The 18,718-nt window shown below is 41.3% G+C and overlaps 1 long non-coding RNA gene across 1 annotated transcript; it reads right to left on the bottom strand.

Annotated features, from left to right (window-relative positions):
* Nucleotides 1-2,129: 2,129 nt before the first annotated feature.
* LOC116588353 lies at nt 2,130-18,477 on the bottom strand. The gene is made up of 3 exons (XR_004284900.1): nt 18,309-18,477; nt 14,507-14,614; nt 2,130-3,680 (listed from the first exon to the last, which is right to left on the bottom strand). It is a non-coding gene; the product is annotated as an uncharacterized LOC116588353 (long non-coding RNA).
* Between the last annotated feature and the right edge of the window lie 241 nt (nt 18,478-18,718).

Below are 18,718 nucleotides of genomic sequence, written 5' to 3'. Positions count from 1 at the left end.
TACGTGTCTGCCTTTAGCCAGGTCATGTTCCCAAGGTCGTGGGATCGAGCCCTGCATCAGGCTCCTTGCACAGCGTGGAGCCTGTTTCTCCCTCTCCTTCTGCCCCTCTCTATCCCCAGCTCATGCTCTCTCTCCTAAATAAATAAATCTTTGGGGCACGTGGGTGGCTCAGTGGGTTAAAGCCTCTGCCTTCGACTCAGGTCATGATCCCAGGGTCCTGGGATCGAGCCCCACGTCAGGCTCTCTGCTCAGCAGGGAGCCTGCTTCCTCCTCTCATTCTCTCTGCCTGCCTCTCTGCCTACTTGTGATCTCTGTCTGTCAAATAAATAAATAAAATATTTAAATAAATAAATCTTTAAGAAAAATAAAATTTCAACATGAGGTATCTTGTGCTGTTGGAAATGCTCTGTATCTTGACTGCGTTGCTATGGATATCTTGGCTGTGATATTGGACCACAGTTTTGTAGCATGTCACCATTGGGGGGACATTGGTGAGAGCATGTGGGATCTCTCTGTGTGGTTTCTTACAACTGCATGTGAATCTGCAGTTATTTCAAAAAGTTTAATTAAAACAAAACAAAACACAAAAACAAACAAACAAAAAAAAAACATGAGAAAGAATAAGTTCATCCTAACAGTACCAGGAGAAAATTCTTGAGATAGACTGGTTTGGCACGCTGTGCATTTTATAAACACAGACTTTCTTAGAGTTTAGTTTGTAATCATGCAATATAGAAAGGAAAGGATAAAACAAAGACATCAATAGAGTGAACTTGCTTTGCTGATGTAAACTTGCAGCTCTGGGCCCTTCAAGATGGAGGATCGCCCTTGGTAGAACTCAGAGTCTATCCAGGAGAATCCGCCCAGCTGTGGGCTGGCTTCTCCTTACAAACGTGCCACGAAGGAGAAGCTGACAGGACCCTACTCTCTTGTGCTCCTAAGTCCCAGAAAGGAGGTTAAGTGTGATAGGGACACATTTCAAGATTTGAAATGCTTTACATGATAAAAGGAGCTCAGCTTTTGACTTCTGCCCAGTTTCACGATATCATCAACAAATAGCTGGGCAAGAGCTAAGCACATGTGCCCAGAATACCAGGGAGGAAGTGGAGCCCACCCTGGGGTGGGGCATTAGAAGGACAGGACCCCAGGAAAGACACAGGAAGTGATGGGCCAGTGACAGTACACAGTCCCTACTTCTGGGATATTGGTCCCAGTGTCTAAGGAAATGCTCCTTTCTTGTCCTGCAGGCACGGACATTAGCATGACCTACACTTGACATTGCTGGGAGGGAGGGAGATAGAGCAAAAGTCCAAGAAAAATGGCAGAAATTCTATCATTGCCATCTGACATCTGACCTCCAGCCTATGGCTTCAGCACAGGACGACTGAAACCATGAGTAGATAAGGTACACCACAGCATCTCTTCCATTTGTCCCTGAATGTGTGCCCCAGCCATGGAGGAGAGGAAATATGTACCCTCTCACCCAGGGTGCAGTCTGAGACAACTCACTACACACTAAAAACTTCTTTCAGGTTGGTTGTTTGCAGAAGACTCCATATCTGTTTTATCATTATAAAATAATGTGCTGAATTACTCACCATCATGCAACCTGACCCCTCAGAGAGTTGGCACTCTCAGCTCATGGCTTTGGGCAGAAAGGTCCTGCCACGCTGTGGCTGAGCATCGGGGCTCTGGAAGTGACCCGTATGGATTCAGGCCCTGCCTCTGCCTTTTGCTAATGGATGACCTAGAGCAAGTTCCTAATCGTTTTGTGCCTGAGTTTCCTCATCTATATATAAGGATTAATTATAGCAGTTCCTACCCCATAGAGTTATTGAGAAGCTTAAGGAAGCTCAAATTCTTAGAACACATGCTCAATCAATGTCCATTTTTATCATTATGAGTTACACTCTGGCATTTTAAAGCTATACCTAAATCCCACTTGAAAAGCAGTAGTTAGCATAACAAAGACAAGCTCGCAAGGTGAAAAAAAAACCTGGAAAATGTCTTTTTCTCAAAGATTTTATTCACTTGTTACAGAGAGAAGAGAGAGAGGGGGGACACACGTGGGAGGAGGAGCTGAGGGAGGGGGAGAAGCAGGCTCCTGCTGAGCAGGGAGCCGGACACGGGGCTCTATCCCAGAACCCTGAGATCATGACCTGAGCCGAAGGGACCCCTGGGAAATTATTTTTGTCTCAAGATAGTGGATTTAGAGATATGGCAATATGTTTTTGTCGTATTGGCAAGAACATTTGGGCACACATTTGTATTATTGCCACTTTAAAGTGAGAGTTCGGAATCCATTCAGTAATTAAAACTGCCTCCCTCTCTTGCAACATGGCATAACATAAGGAGGAGACACAGTTTAGGCTCGGCAACTTTGTGTGTCAGCATGACCCATACACCCCCGCCCTGCCTAATAAATGGATAAATACTCCATTTTGACTATGGTGACACTCTCCATGCCCTCCACAGCGGCTGTTTTGTTGGCTACATCCGGGAGATCTGCGAGGCTGTGGAGAACGTTAACCGGGTTCAAACGCCGGCCTTTTGCGGCAGGCTTTTAGTTGGAATGTGGTTCAAGGAGGACCCTCTGAAGCTCGCCCAAGTTAAACACAGGATTTGTCACACACGCGGCAATGACATTAAACTGGTGTGGGAGGGGGAGGAGGGGGGTGCTCCGGCTTTCTCTGAAGCAAGGGACCCTGGCCCAACCCTTCAAGTGAGGGCCCCCGAGGTCTGCGTTGGGGTGGGGGCGGGGGAGGCTGCTCTAACGAGTTACCTTCGAATCAAGCCTCCTGAGAAGCCAGAATCATTTGTTGTGTGCAAGGAACGTTACCAGCTGTTTTCTGTTTCCACTGAGGGCAGGACAGGAGGAAATAGAATGGATCAAACAGCACAGACAGGATTTAGGTTCACTACGAAAGAAATGTCCTGACAGTGAGAATTATTGAACAGTCAGGAAGAAAGCTATGCGGGGCACTTTCAGACCCTCTTCTCTGAATATCTTCTTGAGAAAACTCAACATGGGCTGAGGGGAGAAGGCTCTCTCTCAATCTGTGATAGGCAGCCAACATCCCACAAGAGGGGTACCCACTGAGGAGCTCCTGATTTCCTGAAATATCGGTGGAAAATAAAAATCCTCCAGACTAAAAATGGCACCACATACTCCCATAATCTTGATTAATAGCTTTCCTTTTTAAAATGTAAATATTGCCGTGTGGTCACAGGCACCAGCCATTCCTAACGCTGTAAATCACCAGAATCGGATAATCTCCTAAAAGCCAATTAGGATGCTCCCTACCCCCCAGCACCCCGCGAGGAATGAAGGTTTAATGAGCCCAGGAAAAGGCCCCAGGAACTACACACTGAGGTGGGCCCTGGGTGCCGGGAAAGAGAACAGCTGCTGAAGTCAGAGAGGACAAAAGGGCAGGAACACCCCAAATCACCCACCTTCTTCATGATTTTATCAAAGTTTCTATCAACCCACACGACTGTGGAGGGACACTGCAGATCTTCCGGCCCACCTCTGGCTCCATGGTCTGCATTCCAGGTGTGAGAAGACGGTCAAGATGCCTTCTAGATTCATCATTCTCTGATTTCTGGATGCCTCTATTTCCCAAAAAGCCACACATTCTGTCTTCAAGAGATGCTCACAGAGTCCCATGGAGGAGGATCCCCTGATGAAGATAAAGTTAGAGTCATTAGCGATACACGGCATTGGGCCACCCTAGAAGGAATGGAAATTTCAGTGGGAAAATAGAGAGATTATATATAATTAGATAACAATAGCTGACATTTAGGGAGAACCTAACATGTGCCAGGAAAATATGCCAAGTGATTTTCATGGGTCATCTCATTTAATCCTCACACCAATGCTTTATCATTCCCGTCTAGAAAACCACGCGAGGAAACCATTACACCAAGAGGCTGGGAATCATTCAAGGCCTCCCAGCTGATAGGCAGAGGCTAAACTCCGAGGGAATGTGCTGGATGGGCATCCTCGTTCTCTTTTTGGAGCCATGTCTTTGGTTCTCTCTTCACTCATCTTTTCCACTGAGCTTGTGGGGCGAGACTGAATAGGTCTTGATGGTCACCAAAGGAACCCCAGGAAAGAGAACAAGGAGTAAAGAAACTTAGACCAGCTCTGGGACTCAGGAGAAAAGTCCTCAGGCTCTTGGTCACTTCCTCCTCTGTCAGTGAAAGGAGTGAGATCCCAAGGGCCAAAATTCTTGCTCCCCTTCTCTTTCTATACCTGCCCCAGGCCACCTCCCTCCTGCTGAGCCAGAACACAGTTGAAAATCTTTGTCAACACAGTACTTGTGGTCAAAATGAAATTAAAAAAAAATTTTTTTGCTATTCTTGACCCGACACATGGCCTGTTCTTTTTTTAAGGCATCTCAATCCCACTTAGAACTCAGGCATAACATCATCACAGCAGGACTAGCTGGCAAATCATGACCACCTCAACAAAGGTAATGATCCCAACAGGAGCAAACACCTGTGTAAGGCAAGGGAGTGTTGAAGAGGGGCCCTGGGATCTTGGCCTCAAGATGACATTGGGGGGGCGCCTGGGTGGCTCAGGGGGTTAAGCCGCTGCCTTCGGCTCAGGTCATGATCTCAGGGTCCTGGGATCGAGTCCCGCATCGGGCTCTCTGCTTGGCGGGGAGTCTGCTTCCTCCTCTCTCTCTCTCTGCCTGCCTCTCTGCCTACTTGTGATCTCTCTCTGTCAAATAAATAAATAGAATCTTTAAAAAAAAAAAAAAAAAGATGACATTGGGTACCACTCCTGAATTTAGGCTGGGAGGTAGAGCAGAGCCTATGTGAGAACTTCCCAGCCTTAGTCCAGTCCACAAACCAGCAAAAGGATCCTATCATCAGCCAGAGGGAGAATGTCTGTGTCCCTATACCAGGGACCTCTGTCCGCTTTCCAAACACCGTGTTACCTTTTTTAATTAAAGTTCATTCAGTCCCAGTGAAACCAAGCTTTGTTTCCAGAGACCTCTTTCTTGCTCTTCTTAACTCCTCAGGTCGAGAAGAAAAATAATTCTAAAGAGCCAAAGAGCACCTGCCCACAGGAAATATCTGCATGTCCAACAGACTTGAAATTGGTGTGCAGAACTAGTTCACAGAAATGACTAAGAAGTAATTCTAGAAATTGAAAAGGAAATGTTTCAGAAAAATGAAGAGTCCAGAGGGGGAGATGAAGACAGAAAGAGGGTTTGGCAACTACCCCTGGCCCCAGCAGACAGAGCAGGATTCTCCCTTTATCTGTCTTCCTTGAAGGAAACTGCAGGACTAGAGGCTGATGACATTTCTTGGGTGGACAAAGCAGCACACTTGTATTCATTGCTTTGCCTTTCAACTATTTCCCCTCAAGGAAACATCTTAATAAAGCAGTTCAGCGTGAGTCTGAATTTTTCTTTGTGCTTTTTTTTAATTTTTTTAAGATTTTATTTATTTGAGAGAGACCGAGAGAGCATGAGAGGGGAGAAGGTCAGAGGGAGAAGCAAACTCCCCATGGAGCTGGGAGCCTGATGTAGGACTCGATCCGGGGACTCCAGGATTATGACCTGAGCCAAAGGCAGTTGCTTAACCAACTGAGCCACCCAGGTGCCCTTTTTCTTTGTGCTTATTAAAGTGGCTAGCTACCTAAATATGCTCCATGTGGGGATTTAATTCTAAGCTCACCTTCTCACATCAAGTCCAGAAGAATAACAACAGAGCTTTGGGTTGGGGTGGGGGAGACATTTTTCCACACTTAGGATATGACTTAAAATGGAGAAAAGGAATATGAGGGGGAAAGAGTTGCAATGACTCTGGCAAGATACTTTCAATGAGAAAAAGACATAAGCAGGAACCTCAAAAAAGGCCAAGAAAGACAAAAAAGAAAAAATAATAGGGTCATCGAGCGTGTCTGAACATTGGGATCCACCATTTATTTATTCCTTCTATCTTTCCCATTGGCAAGGTTGAATCCAAGAGAATAGGGTAAGTAAAGTGGCCCAATGTTAATGTTTTAACTACCACATGGGGCCTGGTAGTCTATCATCATCATCACCAACATCACCATCATCACCATCGTCACCATTGTCACCACCATCTTCATCTATATTCAAGTGCCTGCTTACTAATATGGCCCACACTTTCTGCCATGACAACTTAGAGAGATAAAAAATTCAAAAAAGTAAAGATTGCTGGAGGGATCACTGGAGATGCTGCTGGGCTAGCTCTTGCCTGACTGTTGAAAGACAGTGATGGGATAGAGTATTTAGAATCTATGAGAAGACTTGGAGAGAGCTACTCCAGAAGAAAACACCCTTTGGTACGAACTCTGGGGCTTGTGGGTAGGTTTTCTATTTTTGAAGTCCTGGATTTCAGGTAAATAAAATGTTTCTTGGGAAGTAGACTGACTATCCATCAGGCAACTCTCAAGGACCTAAAGTTCATTAGAAGCAGAAAGCCACTAAAGAGGGTCTCGACGTGATCTGGAGGACTTCAAGAATTTAAGAAGATCTACATACTCAGTAATGCCTGGCTCTTGAGTGGAAGAAGGGACAGACTGGGGATACTGGGGAAAAGACAGAGCATTCACGGTCAAAAAAAGCTGAGTTTCTGAAGTTTACACTGGGGTTTTGTACATCCTACCTGCATACAAAGATGATGAATAAAGACACTGAGTTTCTCACTGCTAATTTCTTAACCTGTCTAAAACAAACAATTAATGAGAAAGAAAACCTGTATAAACAAAATTTCCTCTAGACTAGCCCATTAAAGAAAGAACTATATGTTTAATAGCTGCAGTGAACAAACTGATCATCATGAAAAAGAAAAATGAGAAAAAGACACCCCCCCCAAAATGGGGGAATTCTAGATAAAGAGACATCTTTCCTACAAACAAGTATGCAAACAAAACAGATCAGACAAAAAAGCACTAGAGAAATAGGAGAGGAAGCTGAACAATGGCTTTATTGATTTAAGACATGTGGATTTCATTAGGAAAGCTGAATGCATAAAAATGGGTTGTGATATCTGAAACAAGGCAAGGAGCAAAATTAGGTCACAGAGCTCCTCGGACAAAAGGAATGATGAATCTTTATTAGGTAATTGGACTCGGAGGTAGGAGGAGAAAAATAACTCTTTTCCTCCCCAATCCCCCATCCCTTTGGAGAGTTTTTAAGCCTTCAAAGGTATGTCTACATGTTGAATTGAAATGGCAAATCCCAGGGCCCCACTTTCTGACACAGCATCTGTGCTGCCAAAGAAGCCTTGAGCCAGAAACTAGAGATTCCCCAGGAAAAACACTCACACTGATATGGAAATAAATAATGTAGAGATCAAAGCAATGCTTGTAAGATGTCCCAGTGGCCCCAACACAAAGCTTTGGCTGAATTTGAAAGTAATAAAGTAGCAATAATAATATTTTTTTACTTGGATAGACATTTTCCTCTTAAGAGCTCATAACCCAAGGTAGCTTATACAAAGGCTATATGCTATTCATATGGGAGCCTCATTTTAATAATAATGATACACAAGTGACAATCACTGGACTATTCAGATGAAACAATTTGTATTTCAACAAATACGGAGACAGTGCAATGGCAATCCTTTTGCATAAATCCCTTAAATTCAATTTTGAACCTTTGGCTTGACGTGCTGAACCAAGGCAAAATTTTTAATTAAGAGAAATGGTCTGTTGAACCATTTTATCTTTCTTTCTGTCCTCTTCCCTCTGGGCATACCTTTTTCTAGAACATTCTCGCTTTTATTCTGTGCCTTAGATGTCTTCTCCTGCATCCTACCAAAAACTATGGCCCTTCCCTGACACCTTGCACTTCCCTTTGGCTCAGAATCTTGTTCCCCTGGGACAGACCATGGAAGGGTGTCTCACATCCACAGACACAGGAAGGAGTTATGGGGTTAATGTTTTATCCTCGTTGAATAATATTTCCACCTAAATGGCAGCCTTAGACATTTCAACACACAATGTTATAAAGTCAGCTAAATAACTGTGGATGAATTAGTGTCTATTTTAAGACCAACTTTTATACCTTAGAGTAGTACACAAGATTTTAGAACACCTGATTTGTGCAAAGGTATCTTGCTAAACTCTTTGAAACAACACAGGCAGATATAACACTTCACCAACCCAGTCTCCAGAATTCAAGACAAGATGAGGAAAGTAAGCCAGGAAACTTTAATTCAAGGCTGGTATGTGGCATGAGGGAGGGATCTAGAGACCTGAGTTTGAGAAGGGCTCTCAAGCACAAAATGTTCTGAAGTTCAGATTTCAAAAGGTAGTTTGGAGAGGATCAGGACAGACAAAAAAGCTTGAGTAAAGGTAGGAAGGGTCCTCATGGGAGCTTGTTCCTTAGACAGCCCTCAGGAATGTACCAGGGATGGAAGGCCTCAATGATGTAGATGAAAAACAGGGATCCCAAGAGGGATCCCGGCATCAGCCATCCACCTCACAGCCTCCCTGCCAACCAGCATAGTCCTGGCTTTCACCCACTGGACTCCTAATGGAAGTTAGAGAGAGAGAGAGTTGTGGGAATAGAAAAGACTAGAAAGACATGTTGGGATTCCATGTGGCAGATCCCAAATGCCAAGCCAAGAAATTTGAACCAAATTCCAAGGGTCTTAGGGAGCCTCAGAAAGCACAAAAAAATAACCTTTTCAGACTCACCCACGTGCAAGTGTGTGTGACTGTGAGTGTGCATGTGTTGTGTGTACATGCCTAGGCACGAGTGTGAAGTTGTGTATGACAGCATATGTCTGTGTGTGTCTGTGGGTGTGTGTGAGAATGTGGGTGTGTCAGAATATGTGTACATGTATCTGTGTGTGTGTGCATAGGTGTAGATGGGGGTGGGCACCACATGTCTCTGTGTGCATGCTCATGGGTAGGTATGTGCCTTAGTCGCGGGGGGTGGGTGGACAGGGTGAGATGAATCAGTGACTGACTTGACTACCTGACTCTGGATGTCACTGCCATCTTGGGAGGGAGGACAGACAGTTCAACAGCCTCCGCCCTGGCATGGATTCTCTCTGGCACCTCCTGCCCACCTGTGAAGGATAAAGATCGGTGAAGGACAAGTGTCCTTCCTCATGTGTGCTTCCTCCCTTAGGGGTGCAAGACCTCCCTTTTCAGCCTTTCTCTTCCTTATGCCCTAGTTTCGTAGGGTATAAGAAACTATATATACACACGTGCCTCTGTGTGAGTGCACGTGTGTATATACGTGCACGGGCAGTTTTTAAAACATAGGGCACACAGAAGAGATGTGTTATAGGGTCCTTTTTGGATCCTCTTCAAACTGTCACTTATTAACAATGTGACCTTGGACAGATCATGTCATTCATTCTACAAGTGTTCATGAAATGCCAAATATGTACATAGCATTATGCTTCTTGCTGGAGTGACTTTTTTTTTTAAGTTTTATTTATTTTAGGGAGAGAAACAGAGAGAGAGAAGTTGGGGGAGGAGCAGAGGGAAAGGGAGAGAGAGAATCCTTAAGCAGACTCCTTCACTGAGTGCAGAGCCCAATGCGGGGCTTGATCCCGGGACTCTGAGATCATGACCTGAGCAGAAATCAAGGGTTGGCAGTCTAACTGACTGAGCCACTCAGGCACCCCATTGCTGGAGTGATTTTAGGAACAAAACAGATGTGGCACTGACTGTCTAGCTACATTAAAGCAAAGCATACAATCTGATAGGAGAGAAATGGTCCAATTAGTTTGACTGACATTGCATTATGGATATAAACATTCAAGAGTCATTTGTATGTTAAAAAAACCACACAGATCTGTAACTATACATTGAGAAAAATGTTTTGAATCAAACTTTTAGTGACCTGGGAAAGGAGTATTTGGGCATCCTCTTTTCCTCTGGAGAAATTGGGAAAAGCTTCCTCATCTGTTAATTCGGATCCTGGCCATGAACCAGTGATGAGTAAGCATGCCTGTGCGTGTACTGCCATGTCTGATAAGATAGCAGCCATTATGACAGGATTGTGGTAGAGGCGGAGCATTCAAAAATATATTCTGTTGGCTCCAGTTATGGAAAAAGGAGAAATGACATTGGCTGGCAACAGGGGCCAGGGAGGCAGCCAGGCTGGGAGAACACAGCAACCACAGACCATTTCTCAGAAGCAAAAACATCCAAGGGCTGGAGCACCAGTGGGAGAACCACTGCAGAGCTGAACCTGGAGACCACTAAGGACAAGCAGTCCCCATGCTCCCAGTGCAGAGAAGGAGCTGCATCACCACGGGTCTCGAGACATCTGGGCCAAGCACTGCTCTGGTCTCTTTTCCCCCAGTACACAGCGCCATCTTGAAACACTACAAAGAAATATGTGACAGAATATGACCCATACATACTTTCCCAAATTATAAGTATCTGTCAGGTCAATCTCCAACTTCTGAAGTGTTCGAAGTTGAACATCATTTTTCCATTAACTGGTAGCTCCCAGTGACAGGTGGATACTCTGTTCACTGAGTCACTGGCCAGTTGAAGAGAATCTTTGCAAGGTTTTGTTTGGGGGTTGTTGGTGAGGTTTTTTTGTTTTTTTCTTTTTGGTTTTTTTTTTTTGCCTTTTTTTTTTTATTGTAGCAAAAGATATTTAACATAAAATTTTACATTTTACCACTTTTTTAAAAGATTTGATTTACTTATTTGAGAGAGAGAGAGAGACCTCAACAAGCAGGGGCAGAGGCAGAGAGAGAAGCAGACTCTGCTGAGTGGACAGCCTGACGCAGGGCTCGATGCTACAACTCAGGATCGTGACTTGAGCTGAAGGCAGATGCTTAACACCCCCATTTTCACCGTTTTTAAAGACACTTTTCAGCCATTAAGTATATTTGCATTGTTGAGCAAACCATCACCGCCATCCAGCTCCAGAACACCTTTCATCCAAACTGAAACTCTGTACCCATTAAACAACAACTCCCCATTCTGCCCTCCTCTTGCCCCAACAACCCAGTAACCATCCTTCTAATTATTGCCTGGATGAATTCCACTGCTCCAGATACCTCGTAGACGCGGAATGATACCATAATGTGCTAGTGGCTTTTAGAAGGTAATACAGCTCCCACATGTGTATGAGCCTGCGAAACAGGTGAAAAATGGAGCCCATCTGGCCAGAGAGGTATCAGAGTAGAGTGTGAGGAGGTGGGCAGTGGAGGCAGAAGCCTGCTGTTGGAGCCTGGGCCCAGCCTTACAAGCTGTGTGACTGGGGCAAGTCACAGCAACTCTCTGTGCCAAGACTACCCCCATGTAAAATAGAAGTAATAACAGCGCATATCCGTGGGGCTATTGTGAGGGTCCGATAATATATGTAAAGCACTGGCAACAACACCTGGCACCTAGGTGACATTGGACAAATATTAATATAATTTAAAACAAAGGACATACATGAACATCTGTAAAATTACAAAGTTTCTATTCTCACAGAACACTGAAATATTTTGAACCGATTATTATGTAAAAAGAAAAAAGTATACTTTCAAAAAGCTTGCGTTGGAAAACTAAACATGCATTTTCTATTTGAAACAATGAAAGAAAAATTTGTTGACTACAGCAGCCCAAGTAAAACTTAAAACACTAGGTGATGAAGCAAAATAGCTTAATATCACTAATATTCACAGGTAACAGCTAGAGATACTGGAAATATTGTAAGCAGTGAATTCTCAGAGAGAGAGAGAAAAAAATTCCTCTAGCATATTTATGAAGAGATTTTCCCATTATTGAACAAAAAGATGTCTACTTATTTTAGAAAAGCTCATTTTATGAATTCTAAAAAACTGAAAAGATCATTTTGAGTATAGACTTTATATAAGAAATTCCCACATATTAACTTTCTCTGCCCCGTTTTTCTTCTCAGTCAGAAGTCATCACGGTCATCTTGTGGCTTAACTTGGCCACTTGTCTTCTGGAGTTCCGTCGTCTCCTGTCCTAGGACTTTGACCAGAAAGTCATGCTGTCTCCACTGTGGGGCCCAGCGCTGGCCTTCCAGTATCATGGGTGAAATGTGCATCCTGTCACAGACTGGCTTTTTTTTTTCCCCCACACATTTTATGGCTTTGGCATGGAATTAGCATTGGAATAGACCAAAATCAGAAAAGCCTAGTGTAGGTTACTGGGAAGCCACTGAGAGGGTCATTTGAGTCAGGCCATGGGTGTTCAAGTGGGGCAGCCAGAGGCCACATCTCTGCTCCCTTCTTGAATCTGAAATAAGTGGTTCTTCACTTACAGCAGGAGGCCTGGAAGGACAAAGAATTAAATTGCTTTGACCCTTCAGGGCCCATGGCAGAAATACAATTCTCTTTTTAGAGAGAATACTCACCCTTCTCTCTTATCTAAAGCTTTCACTTCGCTTTTGGTGCTGTGCTGGCCCCCTCAGAGTCTGTCGTCTCTACAGGGTTTTTCTGAAATGCTGACTCAGGAAGCACAGGGAATGCACCCTGACAAGTAAAGCTCACGTCTCTGCCATTCACTGAGGGGCTTTGTTTTCTGGTATCACGCCCCTCCTCCCTTACCCAAAGACTTTATTTGCTAATAAAGACTCAAGACTTCAGCCACAGGGAAAAGAAAGGGAACCCATGGAAATTAGTGGAATCCCAGTAAAAGGGAAAATATTTCATTAATTTTATTTTTAAATAGCAGGCTTTCACGGGTACTAGAAAATTCCCCTAAAGTTGTTTCATTAAAAAGCACGGTATGTGTCAGAGTATGAAAACAGGAAAGGGGGGAGAGAGTCGCCGTTGTTTGATCATCTCACTCAAGGGGAAATTTGGCTGAGACAAACAGTTCTCAGAAATAGCAATCGTTTCATGAATCTGATGTTTTCAATGGTTGTGGTACCCTCTGAGTCAGGCTTGGACTCAAAGTCCACTGTCTTTACGGGTATGAAAGACAGGGTTAAGTCAGTGGACCCTCTTAGGACTTGAAAGAATTAATTTGGGGCCCAAAGTGGTGAGAATTTCACTATCACAGAGTAACTTTTGTTTGTGAGGACTGGAAAAGAAAAATAAGACATAATTAAATTTTGGGCAATGATAGGGAAATTGAGAGGTGATTATAGGAAAAACAAAGAAACGTCCTTGGATGATTCAAAAGGATAAATATTAACATTAGACTTGATAATCAGATAGTCACAATAAAATTTCTAAGGGAGTTACAAAAAGACTGGTTATAGAATACATATAACTTCCAGACTAGTTGCGGGGGGGTAAGCAGTACAGAAAAGAAAATTCATTTCCTAAATTTATATAAAAATTGTATTACTTATATTTTTTAAAAAAGGAAAAATTGAGGGGCCTTTGGGTGGCTCAGTCAGTTAAGTATTCAACTCTTGATTTTGGCTCAGGTCGTGATCTCAGGGTGGTGAGATGGAGCCTCGTGTCGGGGAACTCTCTCTTCCTCTCTCCCTGCCCTGCCCCTTCCTGTTCACATGCACTCTCTCTCTCTCTCAAATGTATAAATAAATAAGATCTTTTTTTAAAGAAAGGACAATTTAAAAATGACTGAACTAAGCATGCAATTTAAGAGGTTAACTTTGAAAAACAATAGAATCCATCCAGAGATTAGAAACAATATAATCCCTCCACAGAGAGTACAAAAAAGAAAAGAGAAGAAAGGCAAGAGTAGAAATTAATGAAATGGGAAAAATAAAAACAGGAGAGAGGTTCCAGATGCCAGAGTTTGGATCTTTACAAAGATTATTAAATGAATACTTGTCTAGCATAAATGATCAAGAAAAAAGAGAGATGGTATAAATAAACAATATTAGAACTAAGGGGGGAAAATGGGCCAAACCACAGATAGAGTGGAGATTATAAAGATTAAAAAAATTATGAATAAGTTTATAAAAATAAATTGAAAACTTAGATTAAACGGACAATTTCCTAGAATGGCTCAAGTGGTAATAAAAAATCTGAATGGTTTGGTAACTACAAACAAAATTAGATCAATAGTTTAAAATCTTCCCACAATAAAACCAAGCCTGGGTGGTTTTACAGGTGAGTTCTCCCAAAGTTCAAGAACAGATATTTTCTTTTCTTCTTCTTCTTTTTTTTTTTTTTTTTTTAGGAACAGATATTTTCAATGTTACCAAACTCTTTCAAAAAGCAGAAAAAGAGGAAACATTACCTCAATTTACATTACGAAATTAGCATAATTCTTTTTTGAAAACCAGTGGCAGGGGTTGGGTGGAGTGGGGTTCTCACACAGAAGAATAGAAGTAAAAACCCTAAAGAAAATACTGGTAACCTGAGTTCAATCTGTCGTGTACTACATCATAATCAAGTTAGGTTTATTTTAGTGATGCAAGTGTACTGCAAACTCAGAAAATCTGTTGGTGTAATTGACACTAAAGATTAAAAAGAGGAGGGGAGATGATCATTTAGATTCAGAAAAAGCATTCAATGAAAGTCAGTGTGCAGCTGAGTAGGAAGAGAATAGAATTTCCTTCATTTACTCAAAGGTCCCCATTAAAAAAATGACAATAAATACCTTCTTTAGTGCTGAGATGTTAAAAAATGTTTATCTTTTGAAACCAAGAACAATTCAAGACATGCATTCTCACTTCTATTCCATCTTGTTTTAGAAGTTTAAGTCTTCCTAGATAAGCACAAAAAGATAAAAGATATAAGAACTGAAAAGGAGGAAACAAAATTAGTACTGTGTGTAGATCATATGACTGTCTGCATAGAAAACCTGGGGGAATAAAATCTATAAATCGTTAACATTCGAGTTTCCAGCACGGTTATTAGATATAATACCAATTCGTAAGAGCTCATTGTACTGTCCATACCAATAAAAAGTATTAAGAGTTTTATGTTTTAAAGAGATACCATTTACAAGATCAAGAAATACATATGATATTTAGGAATAAATTTAGAAAAAACACATGCAATAATTTTCTGCAAAAAAATTCTATAAATGTATATTTAAAAACATTAGAACATTTACATAAATGGGAGGACATGCTAATTCCACAGATTAGAAAGCACGATTTCCCAAAGATGTCACTTCTTATACAAGGGATTTAAAGATTTAATGAAAGTCCAATTGAAATCCCTAAATGATTTTTCTCAGAAGTTGATGAACAAACTCTAAAATTTATACAAAAGGGCAAAGAGCTTATTAAAGTCAAAACCTCTTGAAGATAAAGAAGGTTGGGAGACGTCCTCAACCAGACAGCAAAACTCACTACAATACTACAGTAATTAAGATAATCTGATCTGTCTTAATGGAATAGACAAACAGACCAATGGGACAGACTAACATGCTTAGACTCACCCCCCTGAGATCATGACCTGAGTTGAAACCGGGAGTCAGACACTTAGACACTTAACCGACTGTCACCCAGCTCTATTAAAAAAATAAGCAACTCAATGGAAAAAGACCTACCCCCCAAAAAAGAACACATATTCCACAAAGGAAGAAAGATGCTCAACTATTTGTAATTGGAGAAATGCAAAATAAAACCCCAATGAGATGTAATTTTAAACACATGATTGGCAAATATTAAAGTCCTTAACAATATCAGGTGTTCCTATGTATAGCATAGTGACTGTAGTTAATAACACTGTATGGCCTATTTGAAAGTTGCTAAGAAAGTAGATCCTAAATGTTCTTAGCACAAGACAAAATTTTGTAACTACGTATGGTCACCGATGTTAACTAGACTGATGGTTGTTATGATTCTGAAATATATACACATACCAAAATCATATGTTTTATACCTGAAACTAATATAATGTTGTATGTCAATTACATCTCAATTTTTAAAAAGTGTTCATGAAGACGTGGAGCAACGGGAAGTCTCGCGTGTTGTACGGTAAAAATCAGTACAACCTTCAGCATCGTCTATTACATTTGGCCCAGCAATTCCACTCTTAGATATTTAAAGACACTAGAAAATTCTTGCACATGTAAACCAGGAGACACTTATAAGATTGTTTAGAGTAGCGTTGTTTGTGATAAATAAAAAAGACTTAAAACCACCTACGATTTCCATTAACAGTGAAATGAATAAATATAATGGAATAAGTCATAGAATAGAATACCAAATAGCTATTTACAAGAGCATGAATGAATCCCCAAAATGTTGAAGGGGACAAAAGTGAATCCTGAAAATACTTCAAGCAGTCAAGATGAGATTTTAGAAAATGAGGAATGAGCTGGACACAGAGAGGAAAGGCTGTCGCAATCATAGAGACAAGGGAAAGCATAACCCATTTAGGATCTGCAAATGCTCGCTTTTTCCATCAACCTAACACGGATCTTCTGTATCCATGAATTCACTGCTGATAACTTTTATAAACCATGAGAAATTCTGTATAACTGAATTGTTTCTTAGAAATAGTTGCATGAGGAATCCCAATACTTACAGTAGCAATGTCCACAAAAGGCAAACTATTGAAAGAGCCTAGATGTCCATCAACAGATGAATGGATAAAGAAGATGTAGTGCATATGGAATATTATATGGAATATTATATTATATGTAATATATAATATTATATGGAATATTATGGAATATAATATTGAATATTATATGGAATATTATGCAGCCATCAAAAAACCTGTAATGTGCCATTTGCAACAATGTGGATGGAACTAGAGGGTATTATGCTAAGCAAAATAAGTCAATCAGAGAAAGACAAGTATCATATGATCTCACTGATATGAGGAATTTGAGAAACAAGACAGAGGATCATAGGGAAGGATGGGGAAAAAAATGAAAGAAGATGATACCAGACAGAGAGACAAACCATAAGAGACTCTTAATCTCAGGAAATAAACTGAAGGTTGCTGGAGGCAGAGGTGGGGGCAGAGGGTTGGGGTGGCTAGAGGATAGACATTGGTGAAGGAATGTGCTATGGTGAGTGCTGTGTATTGGATAAGACTAATGAATCACAGACCTGTGCCCCTGAAACAAACAATACATATGTTAATTTAAAAAGAAAGAAAGAAAGAAATCTTTGCACAAGGGGAAGAATGAGGTTAGGAAGCTAGTAAAAGAGTAAAGCAGTTAGAAAAGGAGTACAAATGTTTGCAGTCGATTCCTCCTGGGAAGCCAGGTGGGGAAATTGAATCCTGTACCTCGACTGCCCTCCAGTAGCATTCCCAAGGAGGAAAGGAGCAAAGACAAATGTAAGGCAAGTTTCAATGTAGAAATTACAAAGATCGAACCAAGCTGTGTTAACCTGGACTTTGGAGAGGGATTTAAAAAGTCTAGACAGGGGCTCCTGGGTGGCTCAGTGGGTTAAGGCCTCTGCCTTCAGCTCAGGTCGTGATCCCAGAGTCCTGGGATTGAGCCCCGCATCGGGCTCTCTGCTCTACGGGGAGCCTGCTTCCTCCTCTCTCTCTGCCTGCCTCTCTGCCTACTTGTGATCTCTGTCTGTCAAATAAATAAATAAATATTTAAAATAAAAATAAAAAATAAAAAGTCTAGACAAATAAATTAAGTATTTTCCCTGAGATTTTCCATCTCAAGCATTTAAGTTACTCACATCTCTGAGATCACCATGGGAATGAGCAGTTTTTAAAAGTCAGAAGGATTTTGTGTCTAGAAAGAAAGACTTTCTGTAGCAGGGCCTAAAAGTAGTATTCAGTTTATTAAAGGTATCAATTAAGAATCTCAGTCCTTATAAATGTTCAAATTCAACTTATAAATCTTGTTTTTTTTTACTTAGAAATATAGTAATTGTCCAAAAATGAGAAAAGCCATTTCACATTCCTTGATCAGTGTTTAAATTAACTCATAAGTTCAAGAGACAAATTTTCTTCTCATAAATAACAAAAATAGACATTTAATAGTATAGTTGTATATTTAGTGTATCTATATGTAATACAAGGTGTCAAATGCCTGTCAAGAAAATTTAACAAATTTTAAAAGTACAATTTTTCTGATATTTAATCAACTAGTTTGACCCCAATAAACTTTAAAATATAGTGAATAAAACTAAGGGGCTCCTGGGTGGCTCAATCAGTTAAGCGGCTGCCTTCGGCTCAGGTCATGATCCCAGGTTCCAGGATAAAACCCCACATCAGGCTCCTTGCCAAGCAGGGAGCCTTCTTTTCCCCTGCCTGCCATCCCCCTGCTTGTGCTCTCTCTCTCTCTCTCCCCCTCTCCTCTGTCACATAAATAAATAAAAATCTTAAAAAAAAAAAAAAAGTAGAAGGTATAGTTAAGCCAGTAATTCTAATCTCACGTCTCAAAATCAGATAAAGCATATTAAATGTAGCACAGTAAAGACAAAACTTACTACTTTCATAAGATCCTTACAAATGCATACCTTACATACCATCAATATTTCCTTCATCTTTTTATCCTAGATTTACAAATTAATCCAGTGACAACCATCATTAGCCCCTCTGGCTGGCTACAGCAACGAAGTTAGAGTTCACTAAGTTCACTAAGAGTTCACTAAGATCTTGAACTAGGCAGAATGATCCTTCCTGATTCACAGGTTAATAAGGGGAGCAGTGGTTCAACCTTAGGCTCTGTCTGTTTAGCCAATCACTTACTTAAATGTTTCATAATATCTTTCTGCCTGCTCATACTCCCTCCCAGTTCCCTGGCCCACCCAGATTGCAACATTTTTTTTTAACTGAATAATATATCTTGGAGGGATTTTTTTTAAAGACCAGTTTGTAAAGAACTTCCTCAATATTATTAATGACTGTGGTGATTTTTTTTTTTTTTGGTCCAGAG

Source organism: Mustela erminea, chromosome 4 (genome assembly GCF_009829155.1).
Source record: "Mustela erminea isolate mMusErm1 chromosome 4, mMusErm1.Pri, whole genome shotgun sequence".
Classification (NCBI taxonomy): Eukaryota; Metazoa; Chordata; class Mammalia; order Carnivora; family Mustelidae; genus Mustela; species Mustela erminea.
Note: the sequence above shows the minus strand (reverse complement) of the source record. Positions and strands in the feature narration are given on the sequence as shown.